Consider the following 25,109-nt stretch of genomic DNA (forward strand, 5'->3'; position numbering starts at 1 on the left):
CTGGTATGTAGTATGGCCTATTCTATATTTGGTGAACATCTCTACAGAGGTTTTTATGTAAATTAACTTTTAAATGTTTTTGGGAGTGCTTACCGGTGAGCGCCCCGGTACGCGTACTGGTAAGGGCAACGGGAGTCCTCCATCTTGTGTTTTGGAAGAATTGAGACACAAGATGGAGGACAAACAACGTTGGGAATGGGTAAAAGGGGGTACGGTAGACGCCCCCTGACCCCCTAGGTTTTCTGAGGGGGTCTTAGGAGGCCCATATAAGCCCCCCAAAATTTTTTTACATTTTCGCGGGGGGAGCGCCCGGTACGCGCACCGGGAAGCGTACCGGGGAACGTACCGGGGAACGTACTTTGGTGAAAATTAGTGAAAAAAGTTAGAGTCAAATAATCATTTTGAGTGATCAGATGTAGGGTAGCCCTGAAAAGAGCTTTTGGGTTCTGGGGCTGATTTAGGTACCTACAAGTAGGTTCCAATGCACAGTCTTATATTCAGGAGGAATATTCTATTCCCCTCATCTGAGAAGTGCACACCATCTCCTCTGTAGATATCTTGCATGTTGTAACGCAAGTTATTGTTGTATATTGAACCCATTCCATAGTCTCTCATGTAAGCAGAAACAGATTTATTCACATGTTTCCGTGCTTTCACAAATTGTGGACAAAATTGGTTGGACCACTTCCATTTCTGTCTTTGGCATATATTGGAATATACCAAGGCAGTTTGTGGAAAAAGTGTATTCAATTACCCAAAGGTGTCCTTTAAAACCATCTCCAGACCTACCCCAGTCAAAGTGCCTAGGTCATTTCCACCACAGTGCAAAATTATGAGGTCAGGGTGTGACAGATGGTAAAAGGTTTTCACCAATGGTATCAATTGATGGCATCTCAATCCTCTTTGGCCAATCCATTTTATGTGCACATTTGGTAAATGAAGGTTGTGAAAATTTCTGATAGCTGCATACCTTTGAGCCCAGTGAATGTAGCTATGTCCAATAATCCAGACAGAGTACATGGTGAGAGGAGGTTCTGGTGCAGTCAAATGAAGTGTAGGAATGAAATGGCAGTTGGAACAGTAGGAGTTTGCAAAAAGAAACTGTGGGGTTTCAGTGCTCTTGAATCACAAGCAATGATTTGTGGATTCAGATAGTTGAAAACTGAAAGTTAGGGTGCATGGTTCTGTTCTGTGAAATAAGTAATTTGAATGGTTAAGAAAAAGTCATTAAAAGAAAGATTGCACCTCATAAGCTGGTGTATTGAGAGGTCAAACATCCTTGCTAAGTTCAATTGCAACATTGTAGAATAAACTTTTAACCCTGAGGGGTGAGGGAGTTGCTATGGTAACAGGCAGAAAGGGCTGAGGGGGGGGAGGGTGTTGGTTTGAAAATAGAGAGGGAAGAGTTTTAATTGGTTAACATGAGGGATATGTGTGTAGAATTAGAGGTTTTCTGTGCCATTCATGGTTGCAGTGCCTGGAGTACATACCTTTTGCTCTGCTAAAGAAATATTGGTGTGTGTATCTGACACTGCTCTAAATCTCCCAAAGCATTTGTAAAGGTGAGTTATGATTCATTCAATATAGATAGAGAGTTCAGAATAGGAAGCACATTGAGTTTCTTTGCTGTTGGTTTGTGTGATGTTTTTTGAAAATGCATGGTATCGATATTTGCAAGATAGAGGAAATGTATTTTGTAATATAGTGAGTTTTCAGAACTGAAATGGAATTCTTGTACATAGGACCTGCGCTGTGTTTCTAAAATGTTATTCAAAAAACGATTTTGGGGCAAATCAATGGTTTTACATTTTTGAGAAGGAATAAATAGTGTGTGCATGATTACATAAACATATTTGAACCTTTCACAATCATGTCACCTGTGTTATCTCAGAATAGGAAGCAGACTGAGATTCTTTGCTGTTGGTTTGTGCCATTTGTTTGGTAAAGCTTGGTAGGAATGTTTGCAAGAGAGAGGAAATGTATTTTGTAAAATAGTGAGTTTTCAGTACTGAAATGGAATGCTTGTACATATGACCTGCGCTCTGTTTCTAAAATGTTATTGTAAAAACGATTTTGGGGCAAATCAATGGTTTTTACATTTTTGAGAAGGAATAAATAGTGTGTGCATGATTACATAAAAATATTTGAACCTTTCACAATCATGTCACCTGTGTTACCTCAGATTAGGAAGCAGACTGAGCTTCTTTGCTGTTGGTTTGTGTCATTTTTTGGGTAATGCTTGGTAGGAATGTTTGCAATAGAGAGGAAATGTATTTTGTAAAATAGTGAGTTTTCAGAACTGAAATGGAATGCTTGTCCATAGGACCTGCGCTGTGTTTCTAAAATGTTATTCAAAAAACGATTTTGGGGCAAATCAATGGTTTTACATTTTTGAGAAGGAATAAATAGTGTGTGCATGATTACATAAAAATATTTGAACCTTTCACAATCATGTCACCTGTGTTACCTCAGATTAGGAAGCAGACTGAGCTTCTTTGCTGTTGGTTTGTGTCATTTTTTTGGTAATGCTTGGTAGGAATGTTTGCAATAGAGAGGAAATGTATTTTGCAAAATAGTGAGTTTTCAGAACTGAAATGGAATGCTTGTACATAGGACCTGCGCTGTGTTTCTAAAATGTTATTCAAACAACGATTTTGGGGCAAATCAATGGTTTTACATTTTTGAGAAGGAATAAATAGTGTGTGCATGATTACATAAAAATATTTGAACCTTTCACAATCATGTCACCTGTGTTACCTCAGATTAGGAAACAGACTGAGCATCTTTGCTGTTGGTTTGTGTCATTTTTTTGGTAAAGCTTGGTAGGAATGTTTGCAAGAGAGAGGAAATGTATTTTGTATAATAGTGAGTTTTCAGTACTGAAATGGAATGCTTGTACATATGAGCTGCGCTCTGTTTCTAAAATGTTATTGTAAAAACGATTTTGGCGCAAATCAATGGTTTTTACATTTTTGAGAAGGAATAAATAGTGTGTGCATGATTACATAAAAATATTTGAACCTTTCACAATCATGTCACCTGTGTTACCTCAGATTAGGAAGCAGACTGAGCTTCTTTGCTGTTGGTTTGTGTCATTTTTTGGGTAATGCTTGGTAGGAATGTTTGCAATAGAGAGGAAATGTATTTTGTAAAATAGTTAGTTTTCAGAACTGAAATGGAATGTTTGTATATAGGACCTGCACTGTGTTTCTAAAATGTTATTCAAAAAACGATTTTGGGGAAAATCAATGGTTTTACATTTTTGAGAAGGAATAAATAGTGTGTGCATGATTACATAAAAATATTTGAACCTTTCACAATCATGTCACCTGTGTTACCTCAGAATAGGAAGCAGACTGAGCTTCTTTGCTGTTGGTTTGTGTCTTTTTTTTGGTAATGCTTGGTAAGAATGTTTGCAATAGAGAGGAAATGTATTTTGTAAAATAGTGAGTTTTCAGTACTGAAATGGAATGCTTGTACATCGGACCTGTGCTCTGTTTCTAAAATGTTATTCAAAAAACGATTTTGGGGCAAATCAATGGCTTTTATATTTTTGAGAAGGAATAAATAGTGTGTGCATGATTACATAAAAATATTTGAACCTTTCACAATCATGTCACCTGTGTTACCTCAGATTAGGAAGCACACTGAGGGCCTTATTTATGAAAACAGCGATGCGTCAGTTTTCACTGCGCACTCCTTGCAACACCAATGATACGTCATATTTAATGTATGACGCATCATGTCGCAAGGAGTTACAGATAAGTCAGTGTTTCTGACGTATCTGTAAGCGCAAAAGTGACGCATTGCTGGAGTGTGTCACAAAAGTAACGCTACTCCAGCAATGCGTCTTTTCAAATGGGGAAAGCTCCATGTGAAAGGGTTTGCGTCAGTCTTACGCCTGCTGTGAGGCAGGCGCAAGATTTTGACATAACAGAGTCCTAAAAGTGACGCAGTGAAATCTCATAGATTTCACTGCGTCACTATTACGAGGTTTTTTACGGGGGAACGCCCCCTCTGCATACATTATACCAGACACAGGTATAATGTGGCGCAGGGGTTTAAAAAGTGACGCATCTACCTAGATGCGTCATTTTTTAAATATGGCACAACAAGGCACATGTTTTATGCTGCCGATGCGTCACAAAAAGTGACGCATCACCAGCGCAAAACTGACGCAGGGCCTCATAAATCAGGCTCTGGGCTTCTTTGCTGTTGGTTTGTGTCATGCTTTTTGATAATGCTTGGTATCTACATTTGCAAGATCGAGGATTTTTATTTTGTGAAATAGTGAGGTTTCAGTTGTGAAGTTGAATGCTTGTACATAGGACCTGTGCTCTGTTTCTAAAATGTTATTCAAAAAACGATTTGGGGGCAAATGAATGGCTTTTACATTTTTGAGAAGGAATAAATAGTGTGTGCATGATTACATAAAAATATTTGAACCTTTCACAATCATGTCACCTGTGTTACCTCAGATTAGGAAGCAGACTGAGCTTCTTTGCTGTTGGTTTGTGTCATTTTTTTGGTAATGCTTGGTAGGAATGTTTGCAAGAGAGAGGAAATATATTTTGTAAAATAGTGAGTTTTCAGTACTGAAATGGAATGCTTGTACATAGGACCTGTGTTCTGTTTCTAAAATGTTATTCAAAAAACGATTTTGGGGCAAATCAATGGCTTTTACATTTTTGAGAAGGAATAAATAGTGTGTGCGTGATTACATAAAAATATTTGAACCTTTCACAATCATGTCACCTGTGTTATCTCAGATTAGGAAGCAGACTGAGCTTCTTTGCTGTTGGTTTGTGTCATTTTTTTGGTAAAGCTTGGTAGGAATGTTTGCAAGAGAGAGGAAATGTATTTTGTAAAATAGTGAGTTTTCAGTACTGAAATGGAATGCTTGTACATAGGACCTGCACTCTGTTTCTAAAATGTTATTTAAAAAACGAATTTGGGGCAAATTTATGACTTTTACATTTTTGAGAAGGAGTAAATAGTGTGTGCATGATTACATAAAAATATTTGACCCTTTCACAATCAGGTCAGCTGTGTTACCTCAGATTAGGAAGCAGACTTAGCTTGTTTGCTGTTGTGTCATTTTTTTGGTAATGCTTGGTAGGAATGTTTGCAAGAGAGAGGAAATGTATGTTACCTGTGTTTCCTCAAATTAGGAAGTGGATTGTGCAGATGAGGTGAGGCATGTCCAGGGGCGCAAAGGAGTTGAGGCCTGTGTCCATGAGTGCAATTGAGAGGACTTACCTCCTCTGACCCTTAGACAAGCATTATCTAATCTTTGCCCCTTGGACAGGCCTCAATACATTGAGTATAATTGATGGTAACAGGGTGCAGATGAGATGAGGCGTGTCCAGGGGTGTAGATCAACTGAGGCCTGTCTAATGGTGCAGATGAGTTGAGGTCTATTCAGGGTTGCAGATAAGGTGAGGATTGTCCAGGGGTGCATAGGAGGTGATGCCTGTGTTGAAGAGTGTAGTGGAGAGAGGTCTGTCCAGGGGTGGAAAGGAGGTGAGGGCTGTGTCTAAGAGTGCAGTGGGGGATAGGCTTCATGAAGTGCAGTCCAGTGCACTTTTAGACACCGACCTCACCACCTATGCTCCGCAGGACAGTCCTTACCTCATGTGTACAATCTGCTTAATAATCTGAGGAAACACAGGTGATATGATTCTGAAATAATCATGCAGATACTATCTAATCCTTGTCAATAATGTAAAACCAATTCATGTGCCTGAAGTATTTTTTTAGAATTATATTTAAAAAACAGAGATAAGGTCATATATATAAGTATTATAGTGTTTATATTGTTTGCTTATTGTCATTGTTTTGTTGTTTGGTAATAGTGGTCTATAATGATTTTTTTTTTGTTTTCCACAGATTAAAATCAAGATTTCAATAGTAAGGAAATATGCCCTCAAGGCAAAGGAGACGAAAAGATGCTAATCGGAAAAAATCAAAAACAGCAACGGAATTAAAGCAGTCTCCTACAACAAATACTTCAAAAAACAGGAAAAAAGCTCCTGGTAAGACAACTAAGTCTTTCTTACGGAACATATGTAGATAAAAAAAAAATGTTGGACAGAATGTAGAAAAGGAGAAAGAGAGAGCAAATTTGAAGAGGAAGGAGAGATTCCCAAAAAATGTTACTACTGCAGCAGGAGACAATAATATGTATAGGAATAGAAGGCAAAATCAATTTAGGTACATTCGTAAACGAATGTTTCGCAATAGTGTGGTTTTAAATTTGTTAAAAAATATTAAAAATGGTAAACAGAGATCTGCTTTTTATAAGAAAAAGAAAAGTGTAGAGAAGATTGTTGATCAGGCTTTTGAAGTTAAGAAAAAATTATTTATTTTAATAATCAATAGAATTAGGACACTTAACAAGACAATTGATGTTTTCAAATCAAACAGTAAATGGAAAAGAGTAATTAATCGGACTAATTTATGTAAAGTTTTTTCTGGAGAATGGATGCACAGTTCAAGTTGTGAGCCATTTTTTAATGAGGAGCGTTACTTTCAGGAGAATGATTTAGTGCATGCAGTTGACACCAGTGGTCGAGCATATGAGGTGAAAGACGGTTGTCCGATTGAAAAAGAGAAACTTGTGCCTAGAGAACCAGAAGAGGTGTTAACTGATGAAGTTTTAGGGAGACGTACTAAGGGTCCAGTGTACACTTGGAAGTGTAGTAGTATTTGTAGTGTGCGACAGGAATCAATCGATTTGTTTTGTAATTTCTTACGTACATATAGTAAGAAAACTCTAAAACAGAAAATGAAGATGTTGCAAGACTTAGATCCTTGTAGAGTGAGAGAAAACACAGGTTTGCAAGGGCATTCACTGGCTTGTCTTTCTAGAAAAGTATGTCAGAGTGTTTTTCATCATTTTAGGATGTTAGCAGTGCATCATAACAAAATGAGGAAATTAGTGAGAAGGTAGTATTATGCAAAACGTCCAGCACTTAAGCTTAAACAATTAAACAGTGCTCTTTTGCATGGAACTGAATTAGATGTGAAGAAGATTTGGGAAGAAATTGAGATTTGTTATTTTGGTGATAAAGAGGACAGTGTAGAAATTGACACAGAAATTCAAGGTAATGTGGAAGACAATGTACAGATTTCAAGTACAGAAAAGTTTGACCAGGAAATTACCAGGTTTAAGGTGAAATCAAATGAAAGGCCGAATTTTACTTGTGTGTGTTGTCGACGAACTCATTATAAGCATCAAACTAGATTCGTTGATTTACACGTAAAAAGTGAAAAGATAAATAATTATGAGTGGAAGGATTTTGCCACTTATTTGTGGGTGGAGAATTCTTTTGATTTGAGTTCTGATCAGCGTATTTGTACATATTGTTATGATAAATTAAATCAAAGCAGAATGCCTGCTAGAGCTGTTCATAATAATCTGGAGTTCGTAGACATTCCTCCTGAATTGATGGATTTAAATACATGTGAGTCTATTTTGATTCAATGTGTCCATCCTTTTCAGGCAATTGTTCGCATGGAGCCTAAGATAGGGAAATTGCCTCCTTCAGATTTACAGAGAGGATTAAAGGGAAGAGTTGTTTATTTACCTCTAGATTTCAAGAAAAATATTGATACAATTGGTGTAGAGAAAGTGGAAGAGGAACCTCTGGTTATTCTAGTTAATGGGGTTCCGACAAAGAGTAAGAAAATCTGGCAAGATTTAGTGGATGTTAGGAAAGTCAAAAAGGTAACGTTGTATTTGGTAAAAAACAATGAGTACTACAAACATGTATGTGTTGGAGCAGAGGAAACAGCTGCAGATGAAGACAGTGATTCTTCAGCTGGCCAAATTGAAAAAGTTGATGTGTCTAGAAGTGAAGAAATATATGAACATTATACTGTTCATCCTTTGCATTCCAAAGAAGTGATGGGGAATGCAATTGACTTGTTTCAAATGAAAGCAGCAAAAGGAAGTCCCATTAGTGTATGGGAAGAAAGTTTGGAAGCTCGTTGTTTTCCACATTTATTTCCAACAGGTCGAGGTGGACGATATGACGATCGACCACTTCAAATTCCTGCATCTGAATATCGAACTTTAAGATTATATGCTGAAGATCCAAGGTTTTGTCAATGCATTCCATATTTGTTTCATCTACTGTATGAAAGTGACTTGTCTGGGCTTTCTTATGCAGTAAACCATATACTGAAAAGTGGAGCACATCTGCAAAATGTTTCGGCAAGGGACTTTATGGAGAAAGTCAATCTGCAAGATAATATTTTGGAATCTCATCTAATCAATCTCATGGCATGTCAGCGTGGTACAAATGAGTATTGGTACCGTCGTCATGGGGAATTGAAATGTATGCTAAGAAACTTAGGAACTCCTACATGGTTCCTCACTCTTAGCTGTGCTGAGTATGCATGGGACGACTTACTACAATTTCTACGAAAAGCAAATGCAAATATACAAAATATAGAATTCAAAACTGCTGGAGAACTGTGTTCTTTGGATCCAGTAAATGTATGCAGATATTTCAATCATAGATTTGAAGCTATGATGTCTTTTATTGCCAACAAAAAACATCCTCCCCTTGGAGAGGTTTTGGATTTCTTTTGGAGAAAGGAGTATCAAGCGAGAGGTGCTCCTCATATACATATGTTGTTGTGGATTAAAGATGCACCCAAATTTGGAACAGATTCGGATGAGACAGTGATGAGCTTCATTGAAGAGTATTCAACATGTGCTGTTCCGAAAAGTACAGAAGAAAACAGTTTAAGGCAACAAGTTTTACGCTTTCAATCCCATCGTTGTGGAAAGTACTGTCGTAGAAAATTCAGAAACAAGGACAAGTTCTATACAAAATGTCGTTTCGCGTTTCCACGACCAGTGATTTCTAAAGGAAGAGTAAATAATTTGATGTCTTCTCTGCGACATACTGTGATGAGGAAATCACCAAAAAATACATACAATTTAAAAAGAAACGAAGAGTCCAAGTACATCAACGACTACAACCCAGTGATTTTGTCCATGTGGAATGCTAACATGGATATTCAGTTCGTTGCTGACAACTCTATTGCTGTGGCTAGATATGTGACATCTTACATCACAAAAAAGAAAAGACAGAACTGAAGGAAATGTGGGAGGACATTTCACATGAAAAGAGTCTAAGCAAGAAATTATACAGTTACAGTCTGAAGATGTTGTCACATCAAGAAATTGGAGCATATGAATGTTCTGATCGATTGTCATCAGCAAGTCTATATGCGAAATCTAGAACCATCATTTGGGTGAGTCTAGGTCTTGCTGCAACACGAAACCGAGTTTTGAAATCTGTACAAGAAATAGAGTATTTGGCGGAGAAAGAACCAGAAAGTACAGATATTTTGAAGACAAACATGTTGGATACATACTATCCAAATAGAAGTCGTTACCTTGAGAACGCTTGTCTCTATGAAGTTCTGCAAAGATATATTTATAAGAGGAACATCAGAGAAGATATCAATAATGGAATATATGCTGTCATTGGGTGTGAAGGATGTCTAGTGAAGCAGAGAAAAGGCCATTTGATTAATCATCGAAAATTGAGTTGCGAAAATCCAGAGAAAAGGGAATTTTACTATTTAGCTCTTTTGCAACTCTTTAAGCCATGGCGTACAGAAGAGGAACTACTTGGAGATTTTCTCTGTTACGAAGATTCTTTTAATGCAACCAAGGATACCATAGAATGTCCTGTTTTTCCAAATTATCTGCAAATGTTGAACGAAGAGATAGAGCAAGAAGCCACAATTGCTGTAGAGATTGCTAGAGACAGTTCTCAAGACAGTCAGAGTTCTACTTCATTGAGTCAGGATCCACTAGGAGGACCAATTATCCAAAATGAAGCTGCCACAGCCATGGATGAGGTGGAAAGAGCTATGGAACAAGCTCAAGATGATGTAGTTAACTTAGAAGATTTGGTGAAACAACTAAACCTTGAGCAGAAGCAGATATATGACGAAGTCACAGAACAGATTGAACATGGATTCAGTCATGATAAAACAGAGTGCTCATGTACATCATTTAAGCCTGTCCAACTGTACGTGAGTGGAGAAGCGGGAACTGGAAAAAGTTTTCTGATTAAAGCAATTGAAACTTATCTGCAGAAAAGGACTGAATCACCGCTATCTTGTGTTGTTACCACTCCAACTGGGCTGGCAGCACATAATATTAAAGGGATTACTTTACATCGTTTACTGATGCTGCGAGTGGAGCATGATAACAAATTGCAATACCACAAGCTATCTGGAGATGCGTGTTCTGAAGTTTCGAGAGTCCTGAAGAAAATGAAACTTCTTATCATTAATGAAGTAAGCATGGTCTCAAATCTAATGCTTGCTTTTGTGCATTTGAGAATGCAAGAAATTCTTAGAACAGAGTATGATGTGTTATTTGGAGGGAAACACATTATTCTTTTTGGAGATCTACTGCAGTTGACTCCAGTGAAAGGACAACCAGTGTTTAAAATGGTCACGCATGAAGATACCAGGAAGTGCCTAGGAAGCATTGGAAACGTTAATATATGGTTAAATTTCAAATATGCAGAACTACTCCAAAATATGCGGCAGGCAAAGGATGAAGATTATAAAAATATTCTACAAGATGTAAGAATCGGAAAAGTAAGTCAGCATGGGAAAGAAGCTTTACATGGACGATTAATTTCAAATTTGTACCCAAATGAAAACATTCTTCCAGAGAATATTTTTAAGAAAATTAACGAGAAGAAATCTGGCATATGTTTGATGCCAACTCTGAAAGAATGTTCCATGTTCAACAACAAAATGTTAAAGTTAGAAAATGAAGCGATAGTGAAACTGGAAGCTATAGATAAAATAGAGCATATGGGAGCAACAATTATTTTGTCTGAAAATTTGAAATCAAAATTGGATTCATTAGAGAAGACTATATCTAAAACTGCTGGTTTTGAAAAGACTCTGAATGTGTGTTTAAATTGTCGTATCATTTTGAGAAGGAATTTAAATGTTGAAAGAGGTCTGGTAAATGGAGCAATGGGTCATGTTGTTGGTTTTGTGAATTATAAAAATAGAGATGGAATTGAAATTTTAAAAATTAAATTTGATGGCATTGACGAAATAGAACAAATTTGTCGTTGTTCAGCTAGATTTGTGCTTGTGAAAGACTTATATGTTCGCCAAAAACAGTTTCCTGTTTGTTTGGCATATGCAGTGACAATTCATAAATCTCAAGGTTTAAGTGTTTATAGTGCTTTGGTGAACATTGGAAGTCCTGTGTTTAAAGAGGGTATGGCATATGTGGCATTATCACGAGTCAGAACTTTATCAGGATTGTACTTGATTGAGTGTGATGAAACAAAGATGTGTGCTGATCTAGATTGTGTTAAAGAATACAATAGGTTAAGAAGAGAGTATGCTCCACATTTGCCTCAATATCCTCTGTTTGAAAAACGTGTGGTAGGCCGAAAAAGAAGAAATGAGAATAATTGCAGTGAGGTAGTAGCAAAAAGACAAAAAGTAGATGAAACTGTAATTGTAAGCAGAAAGAAAAAGGATTCTGTTGAAGATGTTGTTGGATTTCAGTTTGAAAACAGTTCTGGTGTCAACTGCTATGCTAATGTAGTGGTTAATGTTGTTTTTTTTCTTCACAATTTACAAGAACAGATTGTTGAAAATCGGGATCAAACATTCTGCTGTTTATTGAATTCTGTGTTTGAGAAATGTAGCAGTGATAGAGCAAAAATAGAAAGTGTTTCAGAAATTAGAAATCTTCTAGACATATGTTCTGGTCAAAATCAATTTTCACAGATTATTCAGCAGGATTGTCAGGAATTTTTAATGTATATGTTTGATGTTTTGGAAGATGAAGGTGTAGATATAAAAAAATCCTTTTAGCCTTTCTTATCAATGGCAGCATGACTGCGACAACTGTAGTTTATCAAGTAGTACTAGAATAGACACTGAAAGATTTATATATTTGAGTTTACTAGACTGCAAATCAGTGCCTTTTAATAATCTAGTTAAAGCAGCTGATCACAATATGGTGTGTACCCAATGTAAGTCTGCAATGCTGTCCACATTATTTTTACAAACTTATGGTAAATATGTGATTTTAATGTTCCAACGATGTAGACCTGATGGAAGTAAATTGTCAACTTCTATTAAAAATTTTGTGGCTTCTCAGTTATCAATTTCAGGAAGAACCTTTGCAACTGTAGCTATTATTTATCATGACGGTCCTTCAACAACATCAGGGCATTACACATGCTATTTAAAAAGTCGTAAAGGTTGGACCCACTGTAATGACACTCATTTGACTTTCAAACAACGTTTGCCCTTTGACTTAAAAAATTCATACCTAGTGTTTTTAGAACCAAAATTTAAGTAAAGGTCATTGGCCTATGAAGACGGGAGCAGTTAATAAAGGTTAGTTTGCTGTTTAAAATTATATTCTGAGTAAAAGTGATCAAGATAATATAAAAAATTGAGTTGTCATATAGATACTGTAAGTGGATCTCATAGTAAGTGATATCAGTATTATAGGAAATGATGAACATGAGTGAGTCAGACATGGAATTACGAATGTTTAAATATTGTGAAAATGTTGTATGAGCCTTTCTTTCAGAACGTCGGAAAAACGGTAATTTCAGAGTTACTTTTAATTAATTTGAAAATATAATTATACATCTGACACTATTTGGCCTTAAGGAAAAGTGAAGGAATGAGCAAAGAGTCATGACTGAAAAAAAGGAGTGTATCAAAATAATGAAAATATTTCAGATGTTCTTGGAGCTTTTCTTCTAGAAAGTCGATGAAATGTATTTTTAAGTGAACAGCAGAGTACTTTCCAACGAAAAGTACCTTCATGATATACTATTTGGCCTAAAGGAAAAGTAAGTGAATCAAAGATTAGTGTACATTTGTGATTTTTAAGTTTAGATGTTTTTTTTAAAACACAATCTTTTTGATTGTGTTTTTTTTCCCCGCTGTCATATGATGAGTAGTTTGAACTCACTTTTTTAAGTGAAATTCAATATATTCTGAGAACAGCAAAAATAAACTTTGTAACATGTTGTACAAGTTATTCTATAGTTTTTATTGTGTAATTTAAATTGTATCCCCATTGTCTCACACTCACTTTCCTTTTTCCACTGTCTTTCAGCTCTTTTTACTCACTTATAATGTCTTTCTTTCACTCTCTTTCAGCCCCGTTCCTTTACTCCACTTCTTTCACAACCCCTCATTTTCATTTCAACTGTCGGCATCCCCTCTCTCCCTTGCATAACTATTCAGCTTTCAGTCTCTCTGCTTTACTTCCCTTTTCCGTCTTTACCTCCTTTGCTCTTTTAGTAATTCCTCTTTACTCACTCAGCAGTATTGTCGCACTCTATCACTATAAATCACCCACTCTCCCTCGCTTATCTTTGTTTGCTCCTTTCTTTTGACCTCTTCTCTCTATTTTCCGTTCACTACCTCTATGTCCTCAGTCCCTCACTCTCCTTGTGTTATGTTCACTTGTGTTTATCTACCTTCTATCATTTCTCTTACAACAACTTCACTGCTCCTCTCTCATCGTTCTTCAATCCATTTCTTTTAGTCCGGTTCCATTACTACCCCTCGTTTCCTATCTTTCAGTGTCCTTCTCTTTACTTTCATCACCAAATCACTTTCTCTCAGTACCACTGCTTTAGTCCTCTTCTCCTCTCTTTCCTTCTTTTGCTCCCTTACTCATTTTTCTTTCCTCACTCATTGTACTCCACTTCACTCAGTCCTTCCCTTAGTCTCTCTGTCTACTAACTTCCTCACTCCTTTTCCCTCAATCCTTCTATATTATCCTCTCTCCCATCATCCCTTCACTCTATGACTCTCCTTCACTTACTCTCAGTTATCTTCCATTCCTCATTCTTCTAAATGCATCCTTAATTAGACTCCTTTCCTTCTCAGTCATTATCTTTTTACTTACTCCTGTTTCCTGATTTAGTTTTGCTAACTCACAATCTTTTAGTATCTTTCTTACCTTCAGTTCATTTTTCTCTTCTTCTCTTCCTTTCTGTCAGTGAATCTATATGCCTTACTCTTAGTAATTTACTCTCCTTCTATTTCTTTTTCCCTCTTTTTGTCCTTCTATCTTACTTTATTTCCCTTTCTGTGTCCTTCACTCTTACTTTATTTCTAAATACACTGTTATGATTGTCAACCTCTTCATTTGTATCTTTTATTTTAAAATACATATTTTACTAATTATAACTTATTTTTTCTTCTCTCTTTCACAGATACAAAATGTAGTAAAAAAATGTAATTAAAGTTACATTTATTATATGGTAAGTGTGACTAAAAAAATGTAGTTTGTCATCACCCTTTGCTTTAACCTCACTACTATTTTCTCAACCTACCTCACTCCTGTTTCTTTACTCTGCTTCCCTCACTTATTCATATGCTCCATGTTTACTCCCCTTTCCCTATTTCCCCTCCTACATTCAACTTCTTTCAGTCCCCATTCTATACTTCCCTTACCCTCTGTTCCCTTCCTTTGCTCCCTCACTCATTCTCTTTCCCTTAATCATTTACTTCACTCCTACACACACACCTGCCCCCCAACACACACTCACACCTCTGACATACACCCCACACACACCACACACACACCTTACACACACACATAGCCACACACACACTCCTCACACACACACACACCCACACATCCCACACACACACACACACACTCCACACACATACCCCCCACACCCACACCCCCACACATATCTCACACACCCACACCCAAACACCCCACACATCCACACCCACACACACACCTTACACACCCACACCCCCACCTACACCCACTGACTCCCTATAAGTCACCCACACTGCCTTACTTACCTTTCTTTCCTGTTTCACTCAGACTCTTTCAGTCACTCCTTCCTTTACTCTCTCTCTCTTTTCTCTCTGTCACTCCCCATGTCTTAACCTTATTCACTTTTATCCACCCTCTTTCACCCCTCTTTACTTACACTCACTGCTCTTTTTTCACCCTCCCTCACCGTTGTTCATTTATTCCGGTTCCGTCACTACCCCTCATTCCCTATTCTTTACTGTCCGTCCTTTTACTTTCAACACCCACTCACATTCTACCAGTACCTGTACTTTAGTCTTCTTTTTCTCTCTTCCCTTCTTTCGCTCCCTTATTCATTTTCCTTTTTTCACTTACACCCTATTACACCTTCTCTGTTTTTTACTATGTAATAAACAATCCCTCTGTGTTGCTCCCTCTAGCTCTTTTTCTCTTAACATTAGTCTCTCTGTGTTCTTCCCTCATGCTCACTCTTTCTTTATTTAAAAAAAAAATAAAAATTTGGGTGCGCTCCCCGGTGTGCGCCCCGGTGCACGTACCGGTACGCGTACCCTGCAGAAAAAAGATTGACAGAGATTCTTTAAAAATATAGGTTTAATTTTATAAATTAAAGGTAGTTCTAAAAATAACTGTTTTTTTATTCTTTTTGTTGTTTTATATTTTTTATTGTTTTTTTGAACATTTTTTACTTTTTTGGGGTTTTCTGAACAGTTTTATATTTATTTTTTATTTTTTATGGGGTGAAACAAAAAACAGGGAATTGTAAATGGCTCAACTGGAGCAAAAAAAAAACAGAAAAAATTAGGCTTTTTTCGGGCACTTATGGTTATCCCCAGCACTAGTGTCTTTATCAGTAACTACATATGTTTTAATGTAGTATATGTGAATATTGATGTATATAAGTGAGTATATGTGAGAGTAAGGGATTGTAAGAGTTCCTGTTTAAATAAGTATGTGTTTCTATAAGTGATTGTTTAAGAGAGTAAGTATGTGTAAGGTTCCTTAGAAGTAAGGCGGTAGTGTGTGTTCAGCTGTATATGCAAATAAACGGATGTTCAATAGTTTATTTGCATGTGTGAGTATGTGTGAGAGTATCTTTTGGATGACTGTCGGTGTGTAACAGGATGTATAGGTGTATCACTACATATGATGAGTGAGTATACGTATGAGTGATTATATAGAACTGTTGGTGAATGAGTGGATTTGTATATAGATGGTGGAATTATTGAATTGGTTGTTGTAACTGGTATGGGTATCTCCATTTTTTTGAAAATTTTAGTTTCTTTTTTTGAATATGCGTTTTAAGGGTTACATTACAGTGAAAGGAGGTCTGTCACTGTATCACAAGGATGGTGTCATCAGTGATGTCATGAGTGATGTCACTGACCATGTCATGAGTGATGTAATATGTGACGTCATCAGCAGTGCATTGCACGCGCAAGTTATAGTGAGTCCAACTAACTATAACGTGGGAATTTCAATGGTTTTATGCGAGTAAAATTTCCAGCTAACTATAGCTGGTGTGAAACCTATGGTTTTTTCAGTGAATATATATAGATATATATATATATATTCAAAGATGGGAGCACACTCCTAACCTCTCCGCCGGATCGCCCCTTTGCATTCTGGTACATAGGTTTCACACACAATATAGTTAGGAATTAGCATTTAAAAAACCTTGCAAATTCACTGAAAAAACCATAGGTTTCACACGTGTTATAGTTAGCTGGACATTTCACTCATTCAAAACCTTTGAAATTCCCCCGTTATAGTTAGTTCAGCTAACTATAACTCGCGTGACCGCAATTAACTGACGATGATGTCACATATTACATAACTCATGACATGGTCAGTGACATCACTTATGACATCACTGATGACATGTTAAATGACATCACTTATGACATCATCCAGTGAATGTGTGTCTTTCTAAAAAATAAACATTTTTTATATATGTATATCTAAAGGTCGATGGAAGTATAAATGGGTAAATAAGTGTATAAATGGATGTTTTTTTGTAAAATTGATTGGTTAACTGACTTATTAAGTGTATCTTAGTGAATACATATATTAGCGAGTAATGTTTGAATATTTAAATATATGTAAATATATGTATCAGTGTCTCACTTTGTGTATAAGTGGCTGCATGGGTTGGTGAGTAGCTACATGAGTGTGTATATGGGTTATTATTTGTTTTTTTGAGTATCAGTATGAGTGTCTGTATGGTTTGGTGGGGGATATTACTTAGCGCATAGATGCATGAATGACTGACTCACTGTTTGTATGTGTTTTGAAGACAGCATGCGTGCAGGACTGTAAGGGTGGATGAGTGTGTGTATGGGTGGGTTAGTGAGTGAATGACTGTCTCAATAGTGTATTCATGAGTAACTACATATGTTTTAAACTAGTATATGTGAGTAGTGATGTATATAATTGAGTATATGTGAGAGTGAGAGTTTGGAAGAGTACCTATATAAATAAGTATGTGTTTTTATAATTGAATGTTTAAGAGAGTAAATATGTGTATGTTTCTGTAGAAGTACGTGTAGTGGTGTGTATATAGCAGTATAATCAAGTAAATGGATTTTTGATATTTTGTTTGCATGTGTGAATATGTGTGTGAGTAACTATATGGATGAGTATTAGTGTGTAACAGGATGTGTAGGTGTTTGAGTACATATGATGAGTAAGTACATGTATGAGTGAATATATAGAACTGTTGGTGAATGAGTGTATGTGTGTGTAGATATTGGAATTACCTAATAGGTTGTTGTAATTGGTATTGGTATCTCCATTTTTAAGAAAATGTTAGTTTCTATTTTTGAATGTGTGTGTCAAAGGTTATTTTACGCTGAGAGGAGGTCTGTCACTTTGTCACAAGGATGATGTCATCAGTGATGTCATCAGTGGTGTCATTTGACATGTCATCAGTGATGTCATGAGTGATGTCACTGACCATGTCATGAGTGATGTAATATGTGACATCATCAGCAGTGCATTGTGGTCGCGCGAGTAATAGTTAGGTGAATTAACTATAACGAGGGAATCTCAAAGGTTTTGTATGAGTGAGATGTCCAGCTAACTAGCTAACTATAACATGTGTGAAACCTATGGTTTTTTCAGTGAATATATATATATATATATATGTGTGGCGTCTGCCACAGCGTTTCACAGACTACAGGAGTGTGTGTACATTAAGCCAAATAAATCCTTCATTTGAGCCCGGAGCATGTGTCCCGCTGATTTCTTGTTGAGGTCAGCTTTGGTGGTTTATGTGTAGCCGGCTTTTTGCTGATACCAGCAAGGGGCACGCCCTCTCGGTCTGGAGCTCCGCGAGATCAGCAAAATTGGTGGAGTACGAAGAGTACATCGCGGCGCCCCCCCAAGCAGAGGTATTAACAATTTGGTGTGTATCTGCGCATCATGCTGCCTGATAAGGGCTCTCATGAAGGTTTTGGCCGGACCAGTAATACCCAGGACCCCTGAGGTGGAATGCAGGAAGCGCCAAGAAATTGGGGGCATTAATTTGAGTCTGTGTCCCATACACCTGTATGCGGGACCTCGTGAACTGCAACATCCACAATGCAGTGCTCCTGGGCGGTGCAGCGCAATTAAGACACTCACCTGTGGGAGGAGGAGCCGAGAGACTGCTGTAAAGGGAGTGGTCTCTGGAGCCCACGAATTTTCACTTGCCTGTGGGACCGGCACTGATGACGGCCATTCCGGCCAGAAACGCGTCTGCCACAGCGTTTCACAGACTACAGGAGTGCGTGTACATTAAGCCAAATAAATCCTTCATTTGAGCCCGGACCATGTGTCCCGCTGATTTCTTGTTGAGGTCAGCTTTGGTGGTTTATGTGTAGCCGGCTTTTTGCTGATACCGGCAAGGGGCACGCCCTCTCGGTCTGGAGCTCCGCGAGATCAGTAAAATTGGTGGAGTACGAGGAGTACATCGCGGCGCCCCCCCAAGCAGAGGTATTAACCATTTGGTGTGTATCTGTGCGAGGGGAGAGAGGAGGAGGCATCATGCTGCCTGATAAGGGCTCTCATGAAGGTTTTGGCCGGACCAGTAATACCCAGGACCCCTGAGGTGGAATGCAGGAAGCGCCAAGAAATTGGGGGCATTAATTTGAGTCTGTGTCACATATACCTGTATGCGGGACCTCGTGAACTGCAACATCCACAATGCAGTGCTCCTGGGCGGTGCAGCGCAATTAAGACACTCACCTGTGGGAGGAGGAGCCGAGAGACTGCTGTAAAGGGAGTGGTCTCTGGAGCCCACGAATTTTCACTTGCCTGTGGGACCGGCACTGATGACGGCCATTCCGGCCAGAAACGCGTCTGCCACAGCATTTCACAGACTACAGGAGTGCGTGTACATTAAGCCAAATAAATCCTTCATTTGAGCCCGGAGCATATGTCCCGCTGATTTCTTGTTGAGGTCAGCTTTGGTGGTTTATATATATATATATATATAAAACATATTTAAACTTTGCAGAAACACATAGTCACTGGATGATGTCATCCGTGATGTCGTCAGTGATTTCACTGACCATGTCATGAATGATGTAATATGTGACTTCATCAGCAGTGCATTGCGGAGGTGCAAGTTACAGTTAGCTGAACTAACTATAACGGCCAAATTTCTCTGGTTTTGTACGAGTGAAATGTCCAACGAACTATAACATCCCTGAAACCTGTGTTTTTTCAGTTAACATACATGTACGTATAAAATATATAAAAAAAACACAAAAATAGCAAACGAATAAATATGTATGTAATGTTTACATTAAAAGTACTATACAACTATACATTATAAAACAATGATTAACATGTATAAGAACATATGTAATTTCTTTTATAAATTATTATTCATTATTATTATTAATATTGCAAAAAGTGCATATGTGAAGAAACGAGTATTTAACGTGTAAAAAAGTCTATGTTACATAGAAATGTACTAATAAAAATGTCTCCACAAAATATATAGAATTTGTACAAATGTATTGCCATACCGTGTTATTTTTTTCTTATATTACAAATGTGTATGTATAATAAAAAATATGAAAAAGTGTATGTGACAAACTAAAAAAATGCTCATAAAATATATAAAACATACTTTGTTCCAGATATAACATAAAACACACTACTAATTAACTACTGAGTTATCTTTGAACTACTACAATACTAGAGCATTTCTTTTATCTCATTCATGTCCGTGCATTAGTCGACTATCAAAGTAAACAAAGAACAAACTAACTTCAATACACCTAAACCCTAGAATATACATACTTAAAATACTTACACACTAAATAAATATAATATACTACTCCAACTGCAACTTAAACCATCTTTAAAACGTTATTGGACAGTAAAGGGAATACGTTTATTATTCCTATTCTAAGCTAAACACTGATGGGGTCATTGTTACTATTCTGACTCCAAACTGAACTATCTTGGGGAAGGTGATTGACACTAATGGGGTCACATTTTCTATTCCCATTCCAAACTAAACCATCTTGAGGAAGATATTGGATACTAAAGGGGTCGGATTGACTATTCCCCTAAAAAGTAAACCATTTTACGCAATACATACTGCTACAAAATCGTTACACTATATGCTGAAATCTGACTCATACTAAATAAAATGTACAAAATAATAAATATAAAATACATTTGAACCACTTATAACACATTTTGAAACTTGAAAAATATAAATGTTTTACCACTAAATGAAAATATATTTTAAAATTCAAAAAGAACAAATAATAATTATAAAATTATATGTCAAATACTGTACACCCAACTTACAAATATTTAAGTATTATATTTACTTTTAGATGTAACATAATCATTAGAAAATTACATTTATGAATTAACAAATAATAATGTTATATGTTTATGTGAAAAAATAAATATGAACTGATTTAAATGTATAATCAAACTATAAATTACAATTAGATTTTGTAAAGAACATTTATTAAGCAAACCATCAGATTACACTTTTTCTTGATTTATAAATCTTGAAAATATAACACATTTATCTTTCACAGACACCATGATAAATAATTAAAATAGATAATTAAAAATAAATAAATATTAACACCTATAAAAATGAAAAACAAATCTTAGCTTGTAATAATAAATTAAAAAAAGATTAATTAAAAATATTATTTGTTTAGGTCTCTGTATCCTTAACTCTTAAAAACCCAATATTCCACCACTAAAATTATATTACCTTAACAATTGTATTTATTATTTTTCTTTATTGCCTTTTTTACAAAAATGTAAAAGAAAATTAAAAATCACATATTAAATAACATTTAAAAAGTATTTTACATTCAAACACATAAAACAAACAATACAATTAAAAGTAAACAAAAATGCCTATAACATTGATATTACTAACAATATTTTTACAATGATATTAAAAACATACGTATAAAACAATATTCTTACCTGCAATATTCTTGTTGACGATAGTTTCTGCATCATAAGATTCTTGTCTCAATATTCTGATATTAAAAACTCAATATTCTGGCCAACACTTCTGGGCCAATATCCCCCCTAGCAACCTATGCCTATCTTTTCTTTTTGATCAGTGCACTATACCATAGTGCTCACTATCGCCAGAGACATGTGCAGTCAGCGCAGTGCTGACTGACACTGGAATCATACCCTTGTATACATCATGCCTATATATTCAGAACTGTGCCAATGTGTTTAGAACTGCCTTTAAAACCGATTCAATCATATCAGTGGTTGTTACTGAAATGTACCTAGGCAGTTAATCTTTTGCCACATGTTGAATGGAAAGTGCCTTGATGAAAATACACAACAACATTTAACTACATTTATGTTCTATTCAGTTTTCATCAAATAATCAACTCCTAGCTATGGGCCTGGCCCACGACATGCTGTTAAAGTCTAAGAACTAGAACACAGGCTCCCATTGAAAAACGGGTGGCTGGTGAAAATCATACACCCTGTGGTGGGCACCCATTGGTGCCTGCCACATTGAGCAAGGTTGGAAGGGGGTGTTCCTTGGGTACCCCCACAGGCCCGATTTGAAAGGCATGGTTGTATATTCCAGCAGAGACACCGATTTAGAACGACTGTCCGAATTAGTCATCGCAATCGTTCAGAAACCGAGTCCATAGAGCTGTACGAATCGGATTCGAAAGACTCACCCTGTTCGAATGTCTTTCAGAACCGATTCGGACAGCCCTAACAGTTTACGGGCATCGTAATCAGTCATTGGGAACTGTGTACGATTCGGTCGAAAATGAGGGTTCTGAATCGGATTTGGAGCCCTTCCAAATAGGATCGTAACCGGCCGCTAAGAAGTAAAACTACTGATGACAATAACTGTGTCTTATTACATCAGGGACAGGTGAACTTGGGCTACATGTGTGTGGCTTAAGAACATACTTTTCCTGAATAAGGCTTCACAAAGTAGAAGACAGCATGTTTTCTATACTCACAGTTCTTTCTGGTGCAGGGTGACACAATGACGAATATTGTGAATGGTGATTGTTTTTATAATGCCCTGACATTGCAAGTGAATTTTGGGGAAATAAATCAGGATTCCAACCGCTGTCTTTGGAAATCTGGAATACAATATTACACCAGGTGCTAATAGAATTAAAAGGAGCTAACGGAATGAATATCAGGGGCTTATAAAATCAATGCTTGAGGCTAATAGCATTATAAACAGGGATCAATAGCAGACATAATGTAGTGCAAATAGAATCAACAGTATAGGCTAATAACATCAAATAATTGGGGTGAATAAAATTATTTAAAGGAGTCAATAGAATCAATAGTTGGGGCTAATAGAATTTCTCGAGACCTTGCTCTTCGACAGAGTTGTCACTTCCATAGCACCCAGATACCCCTAGGGGTGACAGTGCTGCACTATACAAACTTTGATTGGTATCCACACCCTCCTGAACTGAGGCGAGACTGCAGCCCACACCCTCCTGGACCTTTCATCCACCTTCAACACTATATCCCACTACACCCTCTGTGGAAGATTTCCCAACACTGGCAACCGTGAGAAAGCCCTAGAATGGATCCGCTCCTTTTCTCACCGGCTGAGCGGAGAGAGTCAGACTTCCACCGTTCAAATCTGAACCCACGGAGATCAGCTGCAAAATGCATCACAGATCTTCCCTGAGCCCCACCCTCTTCAAAATCTACATTAACCCACTTGCAGCCATAGTCAGAAGCCACAGACTCAACTTTGTCTCCTACGCCGATGACACCCAACTGATTCTCTCCCTCACAGACAAACCCACAGCCGTCAAGAGCAACTTCCAGGACAGGTGGAAGGCAGTCGACACCTGGATGAAGGACAGCTGCCTCAAGCTTAACTAAGACGAGACCAAAGTCCTCATCCTGGGCTCCTCGCCCTCCAACTTGGATGACTCGTGGTGCCCCGCAACACTTGGAATCGCCCCACAGGCCACGCACAGAACGTCAACATATTCCTTTTTTGTCCTCCTACTTCCACACGCTCCTCCTCCTTCTTAAGATCTTCAAATGGATCCCGACTGAGTCCAGGAAAGCAGTCACCAATGCGCTCGTCAGCTGCAGACTCTGGTTCACTGATAGAATAACGGTGACATAAATATCGATGTTCAAAATATTAAAAAAAATATAGACAACAACAATATCGACTCCCATACCTAAACAGGTAAGTCAAAAATATTGAATCAGAAATATTGATGCAAAAAATATAGATGTAAAAAATATCGATTTAAAATATATATGTATACAATAAAAACAAATAATATACATTAAGGGGCTGATTCCAATTCGGGAAAAACCACTCCGAATAGCAGTACAGAGCATTTTTCCCATACGAATCGTACCCTGCAACCTCCCCGTACGTACGATGAAGTACGATTTGTACCAGGAGCAGGACTCCGTACGAATCGTACAAAGACCGTACGACTCTAATCTCCACATGATTCTCCCTCGGAACCCGCTGTACGCGACATCCATACGGTTCGAAGCAGGTTTTCCCGACCCAGCAAGTACGATTCGTGTCGGGTATGCACCGTACAATGCTTTTTTTACGTGAGCCCAAAACGTCCGGAGAAGCAGAGTACGCCTCGAAATGGGTACGGACCGGCCACCCCTGGGTACAGTGCATACACCCCATGTCTGCAGGGGTACGGTGCATACCCCTGCGATCATGGGGTGTATGCACCATACCCCACAATCATGGGGTGTACGCACCGTACCCAATGATCACAGGTGTACGGTGCGTACACTCTGCGATCATGGGGTACAGTGCGTACATCCCCCCATGATCACAGAGGTACGGTGCATACCCCTGCGATCATGGGGTGTACGCACCGTACGGTGTGTATGTGATTGTGTGGTTGTCCGTACGAATCGCCCTTCCCTGACGTGGACCCTACGAATCGCGTCCTCATACCCCGGTTCGGATTGCACTCGTCAGGTCGTATGGCATGTTTACGAATCGTACGGTCCACTGTGAGGGTCCGTTTCGTACGGTTTCAGCCTTGCAATTCGTACGGTTTGCGCCGATTCGGACGGATTGACGAGCTATGGATCGTACTACGCGATTCGGGCGGACGTGTACGATTTGTACAGAGAGGGCTCCGGATACGATTTGGACGGACGCTTTTTTTCCCGAATTGGAATCGGCCCCTAAATATTCATATTAATTTTAACAAAATAAATTACACTTAATATACATTTTAACAAAATATAACAAATAAACGTAATTAAAAAAAGATAAACACACAAACATGATAATTTATATATAAATATATATTTACTTTAACCCGTTTGCTGCGGGTGTCAGCCAACAGCCGTGGCGAGCACTTCCTCCGTAGTGCTGCGCACGTCCGTTGGCCAACGTGGCCAAACCCGCTTAATAGAACGTTCCGCACTGGCACGGAACGTTCGAAGCAGTTAAGGTGTTAAAATAATTAATAAACTATTATTTGTATATATTTTTTTACTTTAAAATTATATCAAAATAATATATATATATCAATAACTTAAAATACAAAAACACATTCTATAATAAATGATAACATTAAACTATTAAAAAATAACTAAACTTAAAGTTCCCAATACAATCAATGCAACAGTAGGGAAAGTGTTGAATAGCAAAATTATAAATGTACTGTTCCAACTCCAGTGAGTAAAACAGTAGGGAAAATGTTGGATAGCGCAGGGGTAAAAATGACAATTCCCACTCCGTTGAGAGCAACAGTAGGGA

Source organism: Lissotriton helveticus, chromosome 4_1, assembly GCF_964261635.1.
Source record: "Lissotriton helveticus chromosome 4_1, aLisHel1.1, whole genome shotgun sequence".
NCBI lineage: Eukaryota > Metazoa > Chordata > Amphibia > Caudata > Salamandridae > Lissotriton > Lissotriton helveticus.